The following is a 24,590-nucleotide window of genomic DNA, read 5'->3' on the forward strand; positions in this document are numbered from 1 at the left end:
TTAAATTAATAACTATTGGTGGTTCATCAGCAAGATTTCCAAAGGATGGTGAGAATTGTTTCAGTAATGCAACACGGCACTTTTTTGTTGTTGTTGTTCATAGGTGAGATGCTTTCTTCTATTAAGAAAATGAAATGGAAAGCTTATCAAATTAAACTTGATAACTTCCTCTTTGTAGTTGGTAATGGGCATTTTCCATGTTCCTCTCTTTTAAGGACACATAATGATTTAACCCTTTTCTATTTTTTCATGCACCCTTAGTATTTGACATACTTATGCGAACAATACATGTTTTTTAAAGATGTGATTGAACTCAAGCATCTAAGAATGGAGACTTGTAGTAAGAAGCATAAAACTTCGGGTGAACAGGGAAAGGTAAATAGTTATCAGAAGATGAAGATTATGGAAGAAAGATCTGAAGATCTGAAAGAAACAATCACCCACACAACTCAGACAATACAAACATAGATATGCATCACTCATAATATTCTTTTAAACAACGTTTTTTCATTTATTTTTTAGAATGAGAGCAAAAATGTGAGCTGGGGAGGGGCAGAGAGAGAGGGAGACACAGAACCCAAAGTAGGCTCCAGGCTCTGAGCTGTCAGTACAGAGCCTGATATAGAGCTTGAACCCATGAGACCATGAGATCATGACCTGAGCCGAAGTCTGACGCCTAATTGACTGAGCAACACAGACGTCCCATCATTTATAATATTCTTAAAGCTAGTACTCAAATACTGTAAGGGAGTGGCTTATGAAGAGAAATATTTTATTTATACATAGAATCATATTTTACCTATTGCTCACTGTAGCAATGCTGATTATCTGTCCCTTCAAGAGAAGTAATTCCTTAGATTGCTTTATACCCATGAATAAAGTACACACTCTGGTTATGGTTAAAGTATGAGCACCTATCTTTACATAATTCAAAATTCCACAATTCCAAACTGTTTAAACACCCCATGGAAACCAAAAATCTTTGTTTACATTTCATGGAAACAGGTCAAAATGATAGAGTTAATTCTAATCTCAATAAATGTTTTATCCTCAAATACCTATTAATTGGCACAGTCCTCAGAAGTAAAATAAATAAAAAAGAGGGGTACAAAAGCACTGGTAAAGATGTGTAATTACAATTGAAATGTATTGGAAGTTCATGAGGAAAATTTACATTTTTCACGTAAAAACTTGTAGGTGGTAGTTTTTTCCATATAAATGTTTCTGACTGCTCAAAATACCTCAGTATTCATATTTAAAAACCATTTGGCTACTTGTTGATTTTTAATCAGATAATACTATTCTTTTTATAAATCAATATGCTTTCGTTTTATATATTTTTAACAAAGATGTTTAAAGATTGGAATTTATATATCCTCAGTACTCATTAGCTTCAATAGAGTAATGTTCAGCTTACACTGGGATTTTTGTTAATGGCATATACACCCACAACTTTATATAGCACAGCAAGCACTTCTAAATCAAGAATCTCTCCCTTACTTTCTAAGATATGTCTGTTAATTGTCCGGTGTTCAGTTATTCAAACCAAAGAATAGTAAACATCAGTACTTTTTGTGAAAGTGTCCATGAACAATGATAGACTCATGTTCATTATCAATCTATGCATATATGGATCTTATAGATTCAATATAAGTAATGAATGTGAGGTCTACTTCAAGATGGTAGGCCAAAAATCCATATGTGATTCCATTCCTCATAACTCCATTGAAATGAGAGAAAATCAATTTAAATAAAGGCATGTTTGTGGAAGGAACTGCCTAAATAAGGAGATGCCAATAAAGGAGGTGTATGTTATTTTTGTAAACTAGAAATTGAAAACATTAGGGTAATGAATAAATCAGAATGAAGATATTTGTAACCAAAAAACAATTGCACCCTTCACTTAAGGGTTGTATACTTCTAGACAGTAACTAGAGAACAAAACTGGACTCAATTATTAGAAATACCACAAAAGTACTTTTTTCAGGAGGACTTCCAGAACATCAGAATAAGGCTTTATAATCCTTGGTAAAAGTTTACAAATACTGACAAACATTGTGAAAATCAAATGTTTTGGAACTGTGAATAACCACAGCTTACAACAATTTGAGGAGTATTTTTTCAAGAAAAGAGTTAAATCTTGGTAAGCATTTACATTTCTTATTACAATTTCCCACTCCCTAGTACCACAGTATCCTTAAAAAATAGCAACCTTGGAATAATTATAGCTGTGAAAATCAGGAGGTTAGCTGCCACTAGAGAGAGAAGATGGGCTTGGAGTCTCTTGAAAATATTCTGATAAGTGTCACTATATGACCTTGCTAGAATATTTCTAGAAAGGCTACATTTATGGAAATTGCCTTTATTTGACTTGACTCAAACATTATTCAGTGAGGGTATTTGTCAAAAACAATCAGCAGGAAATGTTTTACATCATGGCTGCCTGAGGTGGCTAAATTACATAGTACAGACAAGAGGCTGTTGAAAATCTTAAAAAACAAAAGCTGACCATTGAGCTAATTGAGCATAGATTTCAGTGTTCACCCATGACAAAGAACACAATTTATAGAACTGGTCCAGAAAAGTCACTATGCATACTAATGGTAATGTCAAAAACATGAAAAAATCCTGTGGGGGGGGGGATCTGTTTTCAAGTTGCACATTACATCATTTTAAATGACTAGTATTCTAGAAGAATTATATGAATGGAAATAAATAAAAATCTTTTGCTCATACACAAGAAGAAAATGACTCAATAGAAATTGTATCTAGTATGCCCAGATGTTGAAATTACTAAATAGGATTTTAAAGGAGCATTATAAATATGTTCAAAAAACAAAAAGAAACCATATGTAAAGAATTAAAAAAAAAAATACAGTAATTAGTAGTGACCAAATAGTGAACATCAAAAAAGAGATAGAAAATTTTAAAAATGAAAAGTTTCTAAGATTGAAAAGTATAATACTGTAATAATAATAATAAAAAGATTAGCAGCCTCAGCAGCAAATTCAATGGAAAGAAAGAAAGAAAAAGGAAGGAAGGAAGGAAGGAAGGAAGGAAGGAAGGAAGGAAGAAGGAAATAGGCAATTTAGAGATGTGCAATTGAGATTATTCAGTATGAGAAACAGGAATGAAAAAAAATGAACAGTGCCTCAGAGATCTGTGGGACAGGGTATTTGTTTCCTTAAGCCACCATAACAGAGGCTTAAAATGTTAAGCATAAAAAGGTGCTCAATATCACTAATTATTAGAGAAATCCAAATTGAAAACATAAGGACATATCACTTCATACCTGTTAGAATGGCTATTTTCAAAAAGGCAAGAAAATAAATGTTGGCAAGAACATAGAGAAAAGAAATCCTTGTTCACTGTTGGTAGGAATATAAAGTTTTGGAACTATTAGGGGGAAAAAAGAAGTTCCTCAAAAAATAAAAAGAGAATTACCGTATGATCCACCAATTCCACTTCTGGTTATTTATCTGAAGAAAATGAAAACATTAATTTGAAAAGTTATTTGTATAGCACATTGATTGTAGCGTTGTTTATCATGGGCAAGATATGGAAACTTCCTAACTGATGTATGACTAGAAAAAGAAAGTCCATGTTATATGTATATAATATATATAATGCTATATTATTCAGCCATAAGAAAGGGGGAAATGTTCTCATTTGACAACATGGGTGGACATTGAGGGCATTGTGCTGATTGAAACAAGTCAGAGAAAGAAAAATATTATAAAATATCGTATTTGGTATCTAACCCCCCCCCCCACAAAATGAGCTTATAAATACAGAAAATAGATTCGTGGTTGCCAGAATCAGGTGGTGGATGTGGATGTGTCTTTTCTTCTTCTACACTTTTTCTGACTTTTGTGATTTTAACTGATTATTTTATATGATTTCATTTTTCCTTCTTTTGTATCAATTATACTTTACTTTTGGTTGTACCTCTGGAATTTGCCATATTCATTTAAAGCTAACTCAAATCTATTTTGACTAACACTATAACCCTTCATGGCTAGTGTAAGTACCTAGTATCATTGCTGTCATTTATTTCACTTATGCATAATTACTTATACATATAAATGCATAAGCATTTATGATTACATATATAAGTATGCATAATTGAATACATTGTTGCTATTATCTTGAACTTATCTATTAGATTATGTTAAAAAGAATGTATTTTATCCTCACTTATTCTTTCCCTGATGATCTTATTTTCTTTATTTAGATCTGAGTTTTTGACCTATATTATCTTCTTTCTTTTGAACTTCTTTCAACTTTTTTCATAAGGCAAGTCTCTTGGCAACAAATACCTTCAATTCTTGTTTGTTTTACAAAGTGTTTTCTCTTTCAATTTTGAAGAATAACTTTGTAGAGTACAGAATTCTAGGTTGTGTTTTTGTTCTCAGAACAATTTAAATATTTCACTCCACTCTTTTCTTGCTAGCATGGTTTTGAGGAGAAGTCAGGTGTAATTCTTATCATTCTTCTCCTATTAGCTAAACTGTTGTCCCCTCTGGTTTCTTTCATAATTTTTTTCTTTATTGTTGATTTTTCAGAAGTTTAAACATGATATGGCTTGGTATAGGTTTATGTTGTCATTGTTTGGCTTTTGCTGTATTTTGCATTTACCCTGCTTGGTGTTCTCTAGACTTTCCAAATCTGTGGTTTGGAGTCTGATATTTATTTGTGGAAAAGTGTCAGTCATTATTGCATCAAATATTGCTTCTGTGCCTTTCTCTCTTCTCTTTCTGGTGTTCCTATTATGCATACATTATACTTTTTTTCTAGTTGTCTCACGGTCCCTTTAAAGTCTTTTAAAATTTGTCTTTTAGCATTGGCAGTTTCTATTATCAAACCTTAAGCTCAGAGATTCTTTCTTCACTCATGTCTAGTCTACTTATGAGCTGATTAAACCATTTTCATTTGTTACAGCATTTTTATCCCTAACATTTATTTTTGATTCTTTCTTTGAATTTTTATCTTTCTACTTACATTATCTTTTTTAAATTTATTACCTACATTTTAAAATATTCATTAGCAAATTAATTAGTTTTAAAACATTCTTGGTAATAAACTCAACATTCCTGACATATCTGATTCTGATTCTGATGTTCTTTCAGTCTCTTCAAACTGTGTTTTTCCTATTATTATGACTTGTAAATTTTTGTTAAAAGGCCAACATGATGAACTGGATAAAAGGAACTGAAGTAAATATGTTTTTACTAACATGTGCGGGAAAGAAAGTATTCGATAGTCTTTTATGATTAAGGTTCAGTCTTCTGGTGAATCTGTTCTTCTGGTCTATGAAGTTCACTGATTCTCAATTCTCTCCCTACCTTAGTGGTTCAGGATTCCTGCAGGGATCTAGAATTGTGTATTTTTCTTCCAACACATGGAAGCTGTGGCTGTGTTTTTCTCTTCCCTTCGGTAGGTCAAGTTGTGATACAACCACAGCATGTTAGGTTCTGGTAAAATAGTTTCTCCTGAGTGAAGACCTTGTTGGGAATAAAATGTTCTGGCATGTTTTAAGATGATTACTTTTCTCTTCCCACTGACAAAACACCAGGGAATTTTCTTTCCATATTCACCACAAGTACTCGGTATTCTCCAGAGGTAAATCCACATAAGTGTGAGGCATTCTGTTACATTGGATTGTCCTGGAGTTTTAATCTCAGACTTGTCTACACTAAGCCTCCAGCATCATTAAAGTTCAGATTTCCTAACCTGGCTCTACTTATCGTGGATGTTTCTTCTTGTGGGTATCTGATCTAGCAAATGTGATTTTCTATATCTGTCTTCAATTTAGGGAGCAATAGCTTGCTCTGTGACTTCATTTCTCTAACAAAGAGTTGTTGGTATTTATATTTGTTCTGCTTTTCACTTTAAATATTTTTATAAACATTTTCTGTTCCTATTCAATTTGAAAGATTACATAAAGAAAAAATTATGAAATTGTCTTGTTGGGGTTATAATATAAAAATATTAGGTGCTATTGGGGTGCCTGGGTAGTTCAGTCAGTTGAGTGTCCAACTCTTGATTTTGGCTCAGGTCATGGGATTCCAGGGTCATGGGATTGAGTCCTGTGTTGAGCTCCACATTTGGGGGTGGAGCCTGCTTAAGATTCTCTCTCTCTTTCTCTCTCTCTCTCTCTGTCCTTTTCCCTTACTCTCTCTCTCTGTCTCTCAAAAGAAATAAAGAAAAGTTAGGTGTATGGCAACAAGAGAACAAACAAGTGGAGTTTAATAGACCAATATTGCAGCAACTTTTTTGTACACAATTCAAAGTGAGGAAATATAATTGTGAACTTCACCATTTTAGGATAAGATGCAAATTGTAATTCCCAGATCAACCTCTAACAAATAACTCACAAAACAATAAAAGGGGGGAAAAGACTTAAAATTGTATACTACGAAGTATCTTTGTTTTTTTTAAATTTTAATATTTGTTTATTTTTGAGAGAGAGAGAGAGATACAGAATCCAAAGCAGGCTCCAGGCTCTAAACTATTGACACAGAGTCCGATGCCAGACTTGAACTCACAAACTATTAGATCATGACCTGAACCAAAGTCAGACTCAATCCACTAAGCCATCAAGTTGCCCCTAATTTTGTTTTCAAGAACATAGCAAAATGACAGATATAAATCCTCTTATCATTAACTATATAAAATACAAATAGATGAAACACTGTAATGAAAACTCAGAAATTGACAGAATATATTTAAAATATAAAAGAAAATATTATTCAATTATATGCTATGATATATATACTATAGGTTCAAAAACACATTCACAGGTAGAAGATATAATAATAATATTTATTACACAAACAATAATTGAAAGAGAGCTGGGGTGGTCTGAATTATTACCAGAAATAGATAGACTTTAAGACCAAAGTTATTTTAAAGACAGAGGGAAATCTTCCTACAATGATAAAACAGTTACCCATCAGAAAATGTTTATAATTACAAAAGATACGTACATCTAACAATACAGTCCCCAAATAAATAAGGCAAAGTATGACAGAAGACAGTAACAAACAATTCAGTGACACTTATAACATTATCCCACTTAAAACATTGATAGAAAACTAGGTAGAATCCCAACCAAAAAAAGTAATAGACTTGAATAACACTATAAACCTAGTCCTAATTAACAAATATGCAGTACTCCTCAGAAAAACAGCATGACACATGTTTTTCTGTCTGAAGTTCACATGTAACATTCTTAAAGATAAATTTCATGCCAGCTTAGAAAGCAAGATTTAATACACTTAAAAGATTGAAATAATAAAAATATGTTCTCTTACTACAATACAATTAAAGCTAGAAAAATAAAGCTAGATTAAGTAGTGCACTTGTGATGAGCACTGGGTATTATATTGAAGTGCTGAATCACTATGTTAGACACCTGAAACTAATATTACACTATATGTTAACTAACTGGAATTTAAATAAAAACAAAAAAATATAAATTCAGAGAACTCCCAAATATCTGGAAGTTAAACATCATATTCCTATTAAACCAATAGAACAAGGAAGAAATCAAAGGGAAATTAAAAAATACTTTAAGGTTAGCAAAAACAAAACACAACATACTGAATCTAATAAGATGCTTCTAAAACAGTGCTTAGGGGAAATGTGTTATTATAAATATTTATTTAAATATATCTGTGTGTCTCTCTCTCTCTGACCCTCCCCTGCTCACACTGTCTCTCTCTCTCTCTCAAAAATAAATTAAAAAAAATTTTTTGAAATATAAGAAACATCTCAAATCCGTAACCTGACTTTCCACATTAAGGAATTAAAAATGATCAAAGTACTGCAAAGCAAGGAGAAATAAAAGAAATAATATAGACTATATCATAAATTAGTGAAATAGGGAATAGAACACCACTGGAGTAAAGTAACAAAACAAAAAGTTGGCTTTCAAAAAAGGTTTAAAAATGATAAACCTATAGTAGATAGATCATAGAAAAAGAGAGAAAAAAAAGTATTACAATCAGGAATAACACGAAACACATAAAAATGACTTTATAGAAATGAAAATGATAATAAAATACTATTAACATCCATGTACAATCATTTAGATGAATTAAACATATTCCTAGAAAGACACAAACTAGCAAAACTGACTAAAAAAAAAAAGACAATAAAAAAGACATATAATAGAACATTTGTAACAAAAAAGTATTTTACTAAGAAAAGCCCAGATGGCTTCAATGGTGAACTCTAATAAACATTAAAGGAGAAATTAATACCAATTCTTCACGAAAGTTCTTCATAAAATATAAGAGGAAGGAATACTTCACAGCCCACTTTATGAGGATGGTATTGTCCTAACACCAAAACAAAACAAAGACATCATGAGAAGACAACCACAGTCCAATATTTCTTTGACCCTAGAAACAAAAATCTTCAACAAAATTCTAGCAAACCCAATGCAGAACTATAATAAATGCTACTTGATTACCATGTAGATTTATTCCAGGAATGAAGGTTGGTTTAGCATTTGAAAATCAATCAAGGCAATGCAACATATTTGTGCAATAAGAGCAAAAAATATTTGATAATCTCAATGACACATAACTATTTGACAAAATCCAATACCCTTTGTGATTGAAAAAAAAGTCAACAAATTCAGAAGAGATAGAAACTTCTTCAGTCCGATAAAGTGCATCTAATTCAAATCCTCAGCTAAAATATAGATCTGAAATGGTGAAAGACAGAACGTTTTTTCCTATATCAAGGAAAAAGTCAAGGACATTCACTTTTGCAACTTCTATTCAAAATTTTACTGAAGATCATAGCCAGAGCAATTAGGTAAGAAAAATAAATATTTCTAAGAAATAAGTATAACTATCTCTGTTTATAGATGGCATAAACATGAATATACAAAATATTAAATCTGAAGAAATCCACAGTCCTAGTAAGTCTGAAGTATGTAAAAGCAATATAAACATTAAATTGTATTTTATACCCCATCAACAAACAATTCAAAAGTGAAATTAAGAGGGGCGCCTGGGTGACTCAGTTGGTTAAGCTTCCGATTTCGACTCAGATGATGATCTCCCAGTTTGTGGGTTTGAGCCCCGTGTGGGGCTCTGTGCTGACAGCTAGCTCAGAGCCTGGAGTCTGCTCTGGATTCTTTGTCTTCCTCTCTCTCTGACCCTCCCCTGCTCGCGTTGCCCCCCACCCCCCAGAAATAAATTTTTTTTTTTAAATATTAAAAATTAGAAAAAGTGAAATTAAGAGGGGCGCCTGGGTGACTCAGTTGGTTAAGCTTCCGATTTCGACTCAGATGATGATCTCCCAGTTTGTGGGTTTGAGCCCCGTGTGGGGCTCTGTGCTGACAGCTAGCTCAGAGCCTGGAGTCTGCTCTGGATTCTTTGTCTTCCTCTCTCTCTGACCCTCCCCTGCTCGCGTTGCCCCCCACCCCCCAGAAATAAATTTTTTTTTTTAAATTTTAAAAATTAGAAAAAGTGAAATTAAGAAATCACCTATTCACAATAGCATCAGAAAGAATAAAATACCTGAGAACAAATTTAACAAACAAAAGTATAAAGCCTATATGTAAATCTATAAAATATTGTTGAAAGATATTAAAGAAAATTTAAATAAATGGAAAGATATCCCATAAGCACAAATTGTATGACTTAATATTGTTAAGATAGCAATGTTTCCATAATTGATGTATAAATCCAATGAATTTTTATAAGAATCTCAGCGGGCTCTTTTGCCAAATTAATTTTTTAATGTTTTATTTATTTCTGAGAAAGAGAGAGAGACAACATGAGCAGGGGAGGGTCAGAGAGAGAGGGAGATACAGAATCCGAAACAGAAACAGGCTCCAGGCTCTGAGCTAGCCATCAGGACTCGAACCCACCCACCAACCGTGAGATCATGACCTGAGCCGAAGTCAGATGCTCAACTGACTGAGCCACCCAGGCGACCCTCTTTTGCCAAATTAAAAAAACAAAACAAAAACAAAAACAAACCCCACAACTCTTTCTAAAATTCTAACGGCATTATTATGGACTCAAAAAAGCCAAAAACAATGTTGAAAAGGAAGAATAAAGTTGGAAGACTTACGATTCTCAATTTCAAAACTTACTACAGATTTACACCAATCAGTAAAATGTACTGGTGTCAGGATAGAGAGTGAGAGGGGCGCCTGGGTGGCTTAGTCGGTTGAGCGTCCGACTTTCGCTTAGGTCATGATCTCGTGGTTCGTNAATGAAAGCCTAGAAATAAACCCCTCAAAAATTCTGACAAATATGCTAAGGCTAATGAATGGACAAAGAATAGTCATTTCAACCAGTTATTCTGGGGCCCTTATATTCAAGGGCAAAATAATTAATCTGGACCTCTACTTCACATCACACACAAAAAGTTAACTTAAAATTGATTATAGACCCAAATGTAAGAGCAAAAACTTTATGCTCTTAGGAGAGATCATAGGGGTAAGTCATTTAGCAATGACTTATTAGATATGACACCAAAAGAACTAGTAACCATTGAAAAATAATTAGATTTCGGGGCACCTGGTTGGCTCAGGCGGTTAAGCGTCTGACTTCGGCTCAGGTCATGATCTCACAGTTCATGGGTTCAAGCCCTGTTTAGGGCTCTGTGCTGACAGCTAGCTCAGAGCCTGGAGCCTGCTTCAGATCCTGTATCTCCCTCTCTCCCTAACCTTCCCCTGCTCACACTGTGTCTCTCTCAGAAATAAATAAAACATTAAAAAATTAAAAAAAAAGAAAAATAATTAGATTTCATTAAAATTGAAGACTTTTGTATAATGAAGCATTCCAGCATGAGAGAGAATAAACATAACCTACATCATTGGAAAAAATATTTGCTTATCATATATTTGATGAGGGTCTAGCTTCCAGAATATATATAAAATATTTTTACTAAACAAAAAAGACGAAAGCTCATTTTTTATGGGCAAAGGTGTTTGAATATATTTTTTCAAAGAATTTACATAAATGGTCGACAAGCACATGAAAAGATGATCAACATCTTTAGTCACTAGTGAAATATGAATAAACAGGGTAATGAGATGCCATTTTATATCCATTAGGATAGTTATTTTCAAAAGGACAATAAGCCAAGTATTGGGGTAAATGTGGAGAAACTAGAACCCATACTATGCACCACTGGTGGGTAGGTAGAATGGTAAAACTACGTTGGTAAATAGTTTGGAAATATATCAGAATGTTAAGCATAGAGGTAGCATATATCCAAGCAATTCTACATCTGGGTGATACTTAACAGAAATGGAAACATGCATATGCAAAAATCTATTCATAATTAATAAAAGTGCAACAATTCAAATGTCCATCGACTGATGACTGGATAAACAAAGTGTAGTTTTTTTGCAATAGACTATTGCTTAACAAAAAAAAAAAAAAAAAAAAAAAAAAACTGAAAACATGCTACAACAGATACAACAGAGATGGGCCAAAAACATTATGCCAAGTGAAAAAAAAAACATTCACAAAGACCATAAATTTCTCTGTTTATAGGAACTGTCCAAGATAGGCAAATTTATAGTGTTAAATTATTCAACAAGGAGCCTATTAGACTGGGGCAGCCTTAATGCTTTGGTAGCAAACCAAAACCTAAGCCAGAGTAATGAACTCGAATCCAAGAAAATTAGAATTAAGAACAACCAACACAAACAGCTAACTTGCTATCCAAATAAAGCACCTGTTGGAACTATAGCAATTAAATAATGTTTGTTTTGCTTCTGTATCTTCACTACAAAAACTTCTCTCCTTCTTGTAGATGGAGAGCTCCTAATTTTTGGTTTGGTGCTGCCCAATTCTAACTGATGTACACTCCAATGAACTCTTGAAAGTTTTAATGAGCCTAAGTTTGTCTTTTACTGATAGAGACAGGAAGTGTACTGGTGGTAGCTCAGAAAGAGTAGTATGAGGAGTGATTTTTACTTTTAATGGGGTGTTTTGTGGGTATGAAGATACTTTAAAATCAGATTATTGAGATTAGCTGCACAGCTCTGAATATAAAATATGGTTTATAAGAAAAAAATCAACATTTGTGAGTTTCAGTGTATGTAAATGTTGCTCAAAACCCTTTAATATGTAATAATAATAAAGGAGGGAGATATGGAGTGGGTGAAAGTATAGATGAAACTTCATAATGTTAAATAGTATTACTATGTTTTAATAGCTCTGATGTGGCATAAAGTATATCAACTGCTCAAAAAAATTGCTTTGGGAATTATCATTATGATAATCAGAGAAAGTACTGTCTGTGGAATAGCTACGCAGATTTTCCCTGTGAATATTCAGAGCAGGTACTTAGATGTTTGCCTTCATGATAATAAAGCCCTAAGAACTGCTAAGTATCTCACTTTCCTAGAGAGAGCTCTCTTAGGGAGAACGGGTGATGAGATCAAACACTGAGGCAGATCCCAGTCAAAATAATTCAAACCATCTTACTGGATATATAGAAAGAATTTGTACATAAGGGAAAAAAAAGTAATTTTACTGACAAAATAGAGAAAACCACTTCACCTCCAGATTAAAGCTTTTCATGGTCATAATACAGTTGGGAATTCCCATATGCTTACATGATTTCCACCTACTTATCCTAAAGGACAGCTGGCTAGTTGGATTTCTCTGCTTAAGAAATAGATAAAAATAATTACAGAAGAAATTAGTGAAGTGGTTAAGATCAATTCTTAAGCCAGGTGCATCTATTCAAATCTATGATCTGCTGCTTGATAGTCATGTGGTCTTGGGCAGATTCTGACACTTTCTGTATAATTTCCCTAATGTAAAAGATTGTGATGATAACATGCCAACCTTCTGGGGTTGTTGTTAATATTAAATGAGCTAACATATGTTAAATGCCTTATATACAGCAAGAGCATTATAAGTATTAGCCATTATTATTAATGATAATAACAACTACCTGTGAAGAATTATGCATTTCCCATTAATAAATATGAATTACCAGTTAATAATTAACAGACATTTATAGTAAATAAGGAACATAAAATAAAAGGATCAAGATGAAAAAACAAAATGACAAATCTAAATATAATGCATACAAAATCAGGACCAAGAAAAGACCTTAAAACAACACATTTATTTAGTATCCCTAAAGCTATTTAGGAAAGAAAGTGGAAAAGCAAAAATAGAAAAAAACAGTAATGCTTAAGAAAAATCAAGAATAACAGGTTGCCTGAGTGGTTCAGTAGGTTAAGCGTCCAACTTCTGCTCAGGTCATGATCTCACGGTTTGTGAATTCGAGCCCTGCATCAAGTTCTGTGCTGACAGCCAGCTCAGAGCCTGGAGCCTGTTTCAGATTCTGTGTCTCTCTCTCTCTCTCTGACCCTTCCCTGCTCATGCTGTCTCTCCCTCTCAGAAATAAATAAAAAAACATTTTTAAAAATTAAGAATAAGAAAGCTTATGTAATTAAAATATGATTTCTGATATTTTTATCAATTGAGTACCATGTAATAAAATACAAATACATAAAGGTTGAATATATAATACAAAATTTATAATTAAGGAAGTGAGCCAAAGTATAAAGCACAAAATATAAGGAGGAAAAAATCCAATAAAATGTTACATAAAACCAAGGATTTAGAAAATTCAACATTTGTCTAATGAGAATTCTAGAAGATAAGAACAATTCCAGAAGAAAACCAATAAAAACGTAGGCAATGGTTTTAAATTTCATGTATAGAATAAAATGCACAAAAATATCCAAGAACATTTAAAAAAATAACTCTGAGTAAGAGAAAATAAACATACCCTAACAGATATCATAGTTACAGTAATTAAAAATGTGTGCTTTTGGTTTAAGGATAAAAAAATGCATTAATGGGACAGATTAAGTCTAGACAGAGAAGCATGTATAAATGATAAAGTCTCATATGGTAAAGATGATATTAAATTAGTGATTGTATGATAATTGGCTACACATATATATAATAAAAATGTAGACCTTGACTCCATAATAAACATATGCCCAAACATATGCATAAAAATTATGGTGGGTTTAAAATATAGACACTTTTGAAAACTATAGACTATTAGAAGAAAATATGGAAAATTAAAAAATACTTTATGGCTGTAAACTAATTAAGCATGCTATAACCCAGAAGCTATAAAGGCAAATATTGTTCTATATTGCTAATATCTAAAATAATGCATATCAAAAGACACTAGAATTAAAATTGAAGGAAAATAGGGGGGAAAGAAGGAGGGAATGAAGGAAGAAACCAAGCATTGTGAAGGAGGTGGAAGAACTTTAGCAGCAGCAAAACAGAGGAGCAATTGCTAGATTTATTTATTGCCTATTAAGTGCTAAGTATTATGACAGATTCTTGATATATACCATCTCTAATTCTAAAAATAAAAAAGAAATTGGTATTGTAGAATGAATTGTACTAGGGATTATTAGCTGCAGTTGAAAGAGAAGGGAAACAAATACTTTGAGGAAACCATTTGGTGTAAATGATGAAATATTGCAAGAAAAATGAATTCATTTGAGACAAATGTATATAATTGATCATGGGCACATTTTACAAAAATATATGCATTATTTGATAATCACCTTTCCAGATGGGTGATCATTCAATATGATAGCTAATGTCCACTGCCTTACATACTCTTATCATCAAATACCCATCAGTAGGTAATCAATTTGCAGGTAGTGGCACAGGCAAGATTCAGTATCCATGAACCTGTATTCTGAATAAATTCCTACTTTAACAATTTTATTATTCATACTAGACTTTGCCACAAATTTTAGAACCTTGTGCAGATTTTTTCCAATTAAATCGTAGATCATCGTGTCAGTAAACTTCAAGAATTTCAGCCACATCCCCCATGTAAGCATTAGTGTACATGTGTCATACACACACATACACACACACACACACACACACACATACACAAATACACAGAGGTACTTCATTCTGACAAAAGTATCAAAAGTATGTAATTATTTTACATTAATATAAATATATTTTATATAAATAAAAAGTATCAAAAGCATGTATTTTATATAAACATTTTATATTTATATAAATATATTTTATATAAATAAAGGAGCACATACAAAATCAAAAGATTTTCAGATCCATAGATGTGGATAATTGATTCTATGATGGTCACCAATAAACCATACCTTCTGGTACTTATACCCTTGGGTAGTCTCAAACCTGTATTGACCCTGAGTTTACGTATGTGACTTAATCTGGTCAGTGTGACATCAGTAAATGTAAGGCAAACAGAGATGTGATAAAATGTTTTGTAGACAGGTGGTTTATCACTTGAAGTACTGAGAAAAAACCAGATTAAAAATATTGGAAGAAAGGCCCTCTCATCTAAGCTATTTTAGTTAAGGGCCCCGCTGAATCACTAGGGAAATACAGTTGCAAAGTAAGCCCAAGTAAGACCTGCAGGAGAACCACTTGGTCACCCAACAGAATTGAGAGAAATTATACACTGTTCTTGTGTTAAGTCATTAAACTTTAGGATAATTTGTTATACAGCAACAGATAATTTAGGCACTTTATTATCTGTCTTTTACTCTGTTACTCACTAGTTGGGAAATGTTGGTTAATGCCCTTAAAATCTGAGAATTTTCCTCATCAATAAAATCAGGATAATAATTACAACCAAGATTTGCACAGAGGTTACTATTTCATCCTCTTTGCATGTAATCCTTATGGCACCTCTATGAGCAGTGCAGTTATCATCTCTATTTCTTGGTACTGGATGAGACATAAATGAAAGTGTCCAAAGTTACACATCTATTAAAAAGTAGCTTTAGGGCACCTGGGTGACTCAGTTGGTTGACCATCCAACTCTTGGTTTCACCCTAAGTCATGATCTCACAGTTTCGTGAGTTAGAGCTCTGCGTTGGGCCCTGTGCTGGGAGTGCAGAGCCTGCTTGGGATTCTCTCCCCTCGTCTCTCTCTGCTCCTGCCCTACTCATGCTGTCTCTGTCTCTCTCAAAATAAATAAATAAACTTTTAGCTTTAGAGTCTGTCCTTTCAGTTTTTATTTGGTACAGCTAGGTTTGTGCTAGTCTTTAGATAAGAAATGCTCTCTCTCTCTCTGTGTCTCTCTCTCTGTCTCCCTCTCCCCCCTTCTTCTCCCTCTCTTCTTTTTTCATAAGCATCTGCTTACCAGGTTTAATATCTATTAATTAAATTTTAAGTGTGAACAATAGTTATTTTTGCTCAGTTTTGGAATCTGTCTCTCTAGCTGTCTATATTTCTGTGGTTTTGCTAGTGGAAACTTTCTCTCCTATAAAATCCTACATTGCTCTATTGTACTCTGGAGAGTAGTCCATCTGCTTCTGCTGGTTTATACATAACAAGCTCTGCTCAGGAACCTAAAAGGACATAAATCTAGAACTACAGATCCATGCTTGTCAGTGCCATATAATACAGCTCCTGTTCAGTAATTATGTATGATAAACATCCTGATTATAATACATCTCATCCACTAAGGTGGTCTGCTAACACACACATAATATGGATTACTGACATAACTAGGCTATACACAGCTTTTTAATGTGCTATTTCCTGAACAGAGAGACTTCTTTTAATCTTTTTCAAGACTGTTCAAGTGATGGTGCCTTGCATACTGAATGTGCCATTTACATTCAATTAAAATTTGAGGCCTCAACCTCTCCAAACTAATTTGCTCCAAATAAGTTTGCTTTCATTTCAGTGGTCCATTAAGAGACATTTTTTTAGGTTTTCCAGATTTATTATTAACAAATTATGAAAATTATACTTCTAAATAATTTTATTCCTAGATTTTCTCTAAGCAGCCTTTACCCATATGTTATAGTAAGCAATTATTTGTTTATTAGTGTATGCAAAATTAGACTTCATAAAAGTGAACAAAATGAATTCACACCCAATGCAAGTGAATATAATGCTGGTTATTTGTGCCATAAAAATACGACTTGGTATGTCTTTGTAAGACTTAGTAAGACTAGGTAAGAACCTACCCACTCTAGGTATTTGGCAAGTTAAAAATATTTATTTTTAAATGTGTCAGAGAAAACTGATGAATTATAATGCTACATGGTTGTATGAAATTTAGAAAATAGGAATAAAACCCCTCTTCCTTAAAAAAAGATGTTAAGTCCAAGAAAGTGATCTGTATATATACTTTTAACAGTATTTGGAATCCCAGAAATATACTGCCTTTAAGATGCTGCAGTATTTAGTTATGACAACTAGCACATATAAATTTTTAATAAAAAATGCGAGAAAATCTTATACTTTTGAGGTATATATTTGAACTTGAAATGAATAGCTACTACTGGGAAAATGGAAAACCCAAAGTCTATGTAATGAGATTTTAACAAATATTACATGCAAGGTCTTATCCTTCTTCCTGTTCTCTTTTTCTCTCAAGGAGATACTTCCATATGCATGCAAAAAAAAAAAAAAAAAAAAAAAAACCTGAAACATTTCCTTACAGGATTTCTGGAAAATTTGAATTCTGATTTGCTCTTCTTTTGCCAAGAAAGACTTACCACATCTACTCGTAGTCTATACAAGATCCCTAACACCAGAGGAAGGAAAGAAAGAAAAACTAGAGAATAATATGGTTCTAAAATAATATTTACATGACTGTGTTTTCCTGTTCTACCATTAAAAATGTTTCCTAACTAATACATCTTAAGATGTCTATTTTCTAAATATGAACCTACTCTTTAATATTTCTAATTTAATATTATCCAAATAGCTATTCTTTTACTTTTTCACATGCTTCAAGAACATGATAAAAGTCATTCTATAAGCTATATGCATTTGTTATTAGTACATTATAATAAATACACTTTTAGAGGTGCCTGGATGGATAAGTTGGTTGAATGTCTGACTCTTAATTTTGGCTCAGGTCATGATCCATGGGCTCGTGGGATCGAGCCCCACATCAGGCTCCATGCTGAGCATGGTGCCTGCTTAAGAGTCTCTCTCCCGCTGCCCCTCTCCCTGACTCATGCTCTTGGTCTCTCTAAAATAAAAAAAGAAATACACTTTTAAGTACAGTTTTAATCAGAAGAAAATTTGACCAATAATCTTACCTACATTTTGTTAACAAATATTTGTTCATCATTATACACTAAAGAGCAAGTTAAATAAATAAATAAACATATAAATTATATGCATATATTAATAGAGGAATCTATAAATATATACATAATGTGTATACATACATGTGTGCATATGTGTGTATACTCTTTAATGTGCTTTTGTTTAAGAGCATCTTATAAAATCAGGGACTCTGGTTGGCTCAGTTGGCTAGGCATTTGACACTTGATGTCAACTCATGTCATGATGTTACACTTCATGAGATTGAGCCCCACATCAGGCTCCATGCTGAGAACGTGGCGTCTGCTTGGAATTCCCTCTCTCTCTTTCTGTCTGCCCCTCCCCTGCTCACTGCTCTCTGTCTCTTGCAAAATAAGTAAATAAACATTTAAAAAATAGTATCTAACAGGGGCGCCTGCGTGGCTTAGTCGGTTAAGCGTCCGACTTTCGTTTAGGTCATGATCTCGCAGTTCATGGGTTTGAGCCCCGCGTCGGGCTCTGTGCTGACTGCCAGCTCAGAGCCTGGAGCCTGTGTCTCCCTCTCTCTCTGACCCTCCCCTGCTCACGCTGTCTCTCTCTCTCTCCTAGAAATAAATAAAAATATTTAAAAAAAATAGTATCTAACAAAATTAATGGAGAAAAAATCTATTGTTGGCTAACATTTCAGAGCAAGAATAGAAATAATCTCTAGATATCTTTTACAACAATTATTTCAACAATTATTTCACATTTCCTGTGAAGAATTGGTAGTAGAAAACTGCACACATTCATTTACATGTTTTCCCCCACTGATAATCCTCTTTTACCATTTTTTAAAGATTTTAACTATTTTATGCTAGTTTATCCTTCATAGTTCCTGCTTTAACATAATCCTTACAGTGTATTCTTTTTTATTCATTTGTTTATCATTCATCTTTTCAACAGGCTCTGAAAATATATCATACATATTCTTATCCATTTGTTCCATAATAGAGATTCTATATAGTTAATCATTGTCAAACACTGCTTACTTCTCCTCCCAAGAGATTGCAGGTTGAGTAAACTTTTGGCCATTATAAGAAGACTGAAAGTGAGAGTATTGTAGGGAATCTCAAGGTACCTTCAGGTGAAGGATGGAAGTTAAATAACTTCAGAATCTATGCCATCTTATGTCTGGCTTCTTGCCTTAAATCTATAAATATGCTCCTCTGTATGTACATAAAACATTTATGTATATTGTTAACAGGGAAACCAATAATGGAGTATCTTATTGGACCCATAATTTAATTTATCACAAATTATGTTTTAAGTATTCTTTTTTATGTGTTTAGTTAACGTTAAGATTTCTTACTGAAATATTCATGATTGAAAACAATGATTGGTAGACAAACTTTTGGAAATACACCTAAATAAAAGCTTTTGTGCAGCAAAAGAAACCATCAACAAAATGAAAAGCCACTCTACTGAATGAGAGTAGATATTTGCAAATGACAAATTTAATAAGAAATCATTATCCAAAATATAGAAAGTACTTATACTACTTAACATCAAAAAATACAAATAATCTAATTAAAAGATAAGAAGACATGAATAGACATTTCTCCAAAAAGGACACACAGATGGCAAACAGACACATGAAAAGATGTTCATCACTACTTACCGTCAGGGAAATGCAAATCAAAACCAGAATGAGATATCAACTTACACCTGTCAGAATGGGTAAAATTAAAAACTTAAGAAACAAGTGTTGGTTAGGATGTGGAGAAAAAGAAATATTCTTGCACTGTTAGTAGGAAGGCAAACTAGTGCAGCCACTATAAAAGACAATACAGAAGTTTCCCACAAAAATAATAATACAACTATCCTACAATCCAGTAATTGCAACTTGAATATTTACCCAAAGGATACAAAAATACTGATTCAAAGAGATGTGTGCACCCCAGTGTTTATAGCCACATCATCTATAATAGCCAAATTATGGAAAGAACACAAATGTCCATTGACTGATGCATAAAGAAACGGGGCATGTGTGTCTATATATATATATATATATATATACACATAGAATAAAATATTACTCAGCCATCAAAAAGAATGGAATCTTGCCATTTGCACTGTCATGGATGGAGCTAAAGTATATAATGCGAAGCAATACAAGTCAGTTAGAGAAAGACATATACCATATGATTTCACTCATATGTGGGATTTAAGAAACAGATGAAAGTGGGTGAGGGGAAGAGAGAGGCAAGTCATAAAATAGACTCTTAACTGCAGAGAACGAACTGAGGATTGCTAGAGGATAGGCGGGAAGAAGGATGGGATAAATGGGTGATGGGTGTTAAGGACGGCACTTGTGATGAATACTGTGTGTTACATTTAAGTCACGGATCTCTAAATTCTACTCTGAAAATATTACAATATATGTTGATTAACTAGAAGTTAAATATAAACTGGAAATAAAAAATAATATAGATAAAAAACTTTTTTAATGTTTTTAAGAAACTGTTTAATAAGGAGTGCACTCACTTATCATGATGAGACCTGATAAATGTATAGAATTGTTGAATCTCTGTATTATATATCTGAAACTAATATACTATATAGTAACTATACTGCAATTAAAAATTTTCAAAAAATGCCTACATAAAACCATGAATACACTAAGACTCTTCCAGGAAATTTAAGAGGAATGTCCACCCAACCTATTTAGCTTATACGTCTTATATGCCTTTCCTTATTAATCAAATCCACTTGTCTGATTCTAATCCTATTTCAATATGGATATTTTATTAGGTTTGTCTTCCAAAAAATCCCATTTCTATAATTTATTTAACTATCATCTATTTTTAACTCAGCTACATGACATTTGGCCACCATAAATGTTCTAATAATTCACCACAGGAAATTCCCTGATGAAATGTATTAATCACAAAATTTTGATACTAATATTAATGTTCTCCAATGATATCTTTCCACTGTGTTCCAGTTATTTTCATTTTACCTCTCTCTGTTTCTTATCTTCACTTATTATTGTCATTCCCTCTACTAGAACCTGCACAATCTTTGACTTTTCCTATTTTCTCAGAACCAAACTCCCTATACAACATGCTTACCATCTGAATTCACTTTGATTTTTTTAATACATGGAAATCCATGAAAGATTATGTCAACTAATCTCTTGCTAAGATTTCATGTATTTTCCATCCATAACTATCTCCTTTCCTTTTTTTAAAAAAAATGATTTATTTATTTCTGAGAGAAAGACAGAGATGGTGTGAGCCGGGAGAGAGAGGAAGACACAGAATCTGAAACAGGCTCCAGGCTCTGAGCTAGCTGTCAGCACAGAGCCCGATGGGGGGCTCAGACCCACTAACTGTGATATCATGACCTGAGTTGAAGTCGGAAGCTTAACCAACTGAGCCACCCAGGTACCTCAACAATCTCCCTTCCTGTTTCATAACTTTAATAATATAAAAATTAAAATTATCATCATAATAATAAACTAGATAAACCGTTGCTTTTTCTCTGATGTTGTCTGGAACTAGCAAAGAAAGCCAGTAAAGGCTTTTCATGAGGGGGAGGGCCAGGATGCTGGCGAAGCATGGAAATTCTCAACTTCTCTTGTCCCTGAATGCAGCTAGAAAATTGATCTGAGGATTAACACAACAATGTGCTTAACTTGAGCCATGAACTTGGAAGGTATGTCATGTGGAGAGGTAAATGGGGGAGAGAGAGGCTGCAGAGAGTAGTGATCTGTTTTTGCAGAGAGAGGACAGAGAAAGTTGTGGGGGGAGTCCAGGAAAAGCTCTCTCCCCAAAGTAGCTGGAGAGAAAGGTAAAGAGTGAAAACACCTACAAGGGACTGGACAAGAAAAGGAGAAAGTAGAGGATTTCAATACCATTAGGACTCTACAAACAGGGGAGAAGTGTTGAAATTTCCACAGCAATGGCAGTGCTCTGGTGGAAAGAGCAAATGGCCAGGAGCAGGCAAGAAGATCCGATGGGTCTGCAAGACACACGAGAAGTAGTTCCCCTGCTAGGAGGGCATTTGGTAGAGGACATATGATCTCCCCACAGGCAAAGGTTCCAGCAGATCCTGGAGAACAGCCACGTTTGCTGGCATTGGAACAGAGATGTTAGGGGGCCGTGAAACCTAGTGCTGGCTGTGTGTTGTGTTTTGCCATAATATCTGAACCTCTATTGCTCTGTGATCATATGAACATTTTCTAGGGGATGCAGGCACACAGCTCTCTCTGAACCTCTGCAGCAGCATGACTGCATGAACCTTCCTGGGGCAAGACAGCACCTGGCCATTGCCCAGTGAGACCCTCCACAAAGGGTCAGAGCAGGTCCAAACCACTGGGCTCTCAGAATTGAGGAGTTTGGAAACACAGCCCCTTATGAGATATAATCCAAGATGGAGGTGCTGCCTTGCAGGCAGATGGCTTGGATGTGAACAGTGTAGAAGCAGGGAGTGGACAGAAGCTAGTGACTAAGGAGGGGTGATTGATGTTGTTCAGTGAAAGCACAGAGTTCTGGTACCAGAGAACTCAGTTCTGGGAAGCTGGGTGATGCCACTTTTACCTCTCCTACGCATGCAGATGCACTCAACATCAATCCACCTGAGTAAACTAAGCAGCACCACCTGGTGGAGAATGGAGCCATTATACCAAGCCCTATTCAACTGTGCCTACCAAGCACTGACCCTAGAGGACCACCAGAAGTCTTCCTACCTGCTTAGTGTACAGACTATAAACTGCTTCATAGTTAGACTCAAGGGGAAATTGGATGTAAATTCATGAAATGTGGATTTCATTGTGTTTACCAGACCATCTATTCATTTTTGTTTTGTTTTGTTTTTCTTTTCTTATTCTTGGATACAAAAAGAAAATTTTATTTTTATTTTCTGTTTTTAAAAAATAAATTTTATTATTTTACTATTTTTAATTATTTTTAAAAGTTTTTAATTTTATTTTACTTTCTTCATTTAATTTTATTCTATTGTATTGTGTACATTTTTTCAATTTTTAAATGTTTTCTTTTTTTCTTTTCCTTTCTTTCCCTTTTTTCCTCCCTATTTTATCAAACATCTTTCAACAAAACACACCTAGGAACTAGCTGCCTTTATATGATTTTTGTGTTAATTTTTTAAATATTTATTTTTTATCTTATTATTTTTCTTCCTCCAAAATGACAAAATGAAGGAATCCACCCCCAAAAAAGAATAAAGAGAAATGACAGGCAGGGACTTAATTAACACAGATATAAGCAATATGTCTGACCTATAATTCAGAATCATGATAATAAGAATAGTAGCTGAGGTTGAAAAAAGCAGAGACTCCCATTCTGTGGAGATAAAAGAAGTAAAATCTAGTCAGGGTGAAATTAAAAATGCTATAACTGAGATGTAATCTCAAAAGGATACCACAGCAGCAAGGATGGATGAAGCAGAGGAGAATCAGCAATATAGAAGACAAAATTATGGAGAATAATGATGCAGAAGAGGGAAACTAAGGCAAAAAAAATACAAGACAAGAATTTGAGAACTCCGTGACTCTCTATAAAGGAATAACATCTGAATCATAGGAGTCCCAAAAAATAAAAAGAGAGGAAAAAGGGTAGAAGGTTTATGTGAGTAAATCATAGTGGGAAAATTTCCTAACCTAGGGAAAGGTACAGGCATCAAAATCCAAGAATTACAGAGAACTCCCATTAGATTCAACAAAACCCAACCATCAACAAGGCATATCATAGTCAAATTCACAGAATACACAGATAAGGAGAGAATTATGAAAGCAGCAAGGGGGGAAAAATGTCCTTAACCTACAAGGGAAGAGAGATCAGTTTTGCAACAGACCTACCCACAGAAACTTGGCAGACCAGAAAGGAGTGGCAGGATATATTAAATGTGCTGAATCAGAAAAAATATGCAGCCAAGAATTTTTTATTCAGCAAGACTGTCACTCAAAATAGAAAAAAACGATAAAGGATTTCCTAGACAAACAAAATCTAAAAGAGTTTATGACCATTAAACCAGCCCTGCAAAAAATTTTAAGGGGGTATCTCTGAGGGGAGAGAAGACCAAACAAAACAAAACAAAAAGACCAAAAGCAACATAGAAAGGACAAGAGACCACCAGAAACTCCAACTCTACAGACAACCCAATGGCATTAAATTCTTATCTTTCAGTACTTACTCTAAGTGTCAATGGACTAAACACTCCAATAAAAAGACATAGGGTATCAGATTGGATAAGAAAACAAGATCCATCTATATGCTGTTTACAAGAGGCCCATTTTAGACCTAAAAACACCTTCAGATTTAAAGTAAGGAGATAGAGAGCCATCTATAATGCTAATGGTTGCCAAAAGAAATATGGAGTAGCCATACTTATATTAAACAATCTAGATTTTAATATAAAGACTGTAACAAGAGATAAATAAGAGCATTATATCATAAAAAAGGGGTCTATCTGACAAGAAGATCTAATAATTATAAA

Source organism: Crocuta crocuta, unplaced genomic scaffold, assembly GCF_008692635.1.
Source record: "Crocuta crocuta isolate KB4526 unplaced genomic scaffold, BGI_CrCroc_1.0 scaffold192, whole genome shotgun sequence".
Classification (NCBI taxonomy): Eukaryota; Metazoa; Chordata; class Mammalia; order Carnivora; family Hyaenidae; genus Crocuta; species Crocuta crocuta.